We start from the raw sequence: 1,731 nt of genomic DNA, 5'->3' as shown, positions 1-1,731 counted from the left end.
GTGTCTGTGAGAGTTAGGTTAGGATCACAGAGGTGAGAAGATCTTCCTCAAATGTGGGCAGCAGCGACTCATGGGCTTGGAATGAGTCAAAAGGAGACCGTGAGCTGAGTACCGATATCCATCTCTCTCTGCTTCCTGACTGCAGATGACCTGTGAGCAGCTGCCTCATGCTTCTGCCTTTGTGCCTTCCCCGCCATGATGGACTGTGCTCTCAAATGAGGAGTCAGCCTATATCCTTCCACTTGCAAGTTGCTTCTGTCAGGAGGTTTGTCAAAGTCATGAGAAACATGACTGATACACCAAAGGAGAATGCTCAGTTCCCAGAGGAGCCATGGTGTCCCACAGCACAGATTACAACTTGGAGATTAAAACTGAGAACATGCTTTCTGATGTCTTTGGAACACGATTTGATTCAAGGTGGAACAAACACCAGGGGTGTGTGATGCCTCCGTCAGGAGCTGGATTTTCACTATTATTACCCTCTTCATGAATGTTCATACAATGTTCTTGTGGCCTATAGATTTGTGCACAAGGTAGATGGGCACATTCCAATTCTTCCTGAGAATCCACTAGTTATCAAACAGACAATCTTCCACACACTTTCTATCCTAGGAAGATTTCATTGTTAACCTGAGACAGCGTGGAATCAAGTGAGAGGAAAGTCTTGACTGAGGAGTTAACTAGATCAAGTCAGCCCATGGGCATGACTAGGGGTGGGGGTTGTCTTGATAATTAATGTAAGAGGACCCAGCCCACTGTGGGCAGCACCATTCCATAAGCAGGTGGGCCTGGGTTGTAGAGTAAAGCTAGCTAAGGATGAGCCTCGGAAGCCTTTCTCCATCATTTCTGCTTCAAATTCCTTGAATTTCTTTCTGTCCTGATTTTCTTCAATGATTACTGTGACCTGGAAGTGCAAGTCAAGTGCTTTCCTCCCTAAGTTGCTTTTATCAGAGTGTTTTATTACAGAGACACATAGGAAACTAGAACATTCCCCCATCTTTAACAACTAGAAAAAAAAAGTTGCATTTTATTTTTTTCCCTCCAAAAGTATGAATAGCAACACCGGGGATTTTGTGTTGTTCTGAGCCTACAGGAGGAGGCTGTGGCTCTGCAAATGGAAACCTTGTGATTCTGTGTGTCCAAGCTGTCAGTACCCGTGTGGAGGCCCTGGGATTCCTATTTGCAGAGTCTGTCTGTCATCTCTTGTGGGACCTTCACACCTCAGTGGCACCGATTATCTCTTGTCACAGCCCATCAGCTGGCTTACCTCCAGAAGGATGGGAAATTGCTTAACAAGCTTCCCATTGCGAACAGGCCCACGTTGCCCTAATCACACGCCATGCTTGCAGGTCTCATCTGTTCCCGCAGAACAGATGCATCTCTCAGCTGTTAGACAAGAGCTGTTAGACAAAGGTTAGAGGGGCCAGGGAGATGGCTTAGTTGGTAAAGTGCCTGCTTGCAAGAATGAGGATCTGAATTTGGATCCCTAGCGCCTATGAAAAAACCTGGCTGTGGAAGGCAGGGCTTAACTCAGTGGTTAGGAGCTTATGCTGCGCTCCCAGAGTCACCCAGAGTCCTAAAGTCTGTTCCTAGCACCCACATCAATCTGCTCACATCCACCCTATCTAGTTACAGGTATCTGGCATTCTGTTTTGGTTTTTTGGATACCTACGCTCACACACACACACACACACACACACACACACACATACCCCTATCACACACACACAC

The sequence above is a fragment of the Mus pahari genome, chromosome 5, assembly GCF_900095145.1.
Source record: "Mus pahari chromosome 5, PAHARI_EIJ_v1.1, whole genome shotgun sequence".
In the NCBI taxonomy this organism is placed as follows: Eukaryota; Metazoa; Chordata; class Mammalia; order Rodentia; family Muridae; genus Mus; species Mus pahari.
This window is presented reverse-complemented; position numbering follows the sequence as displayed.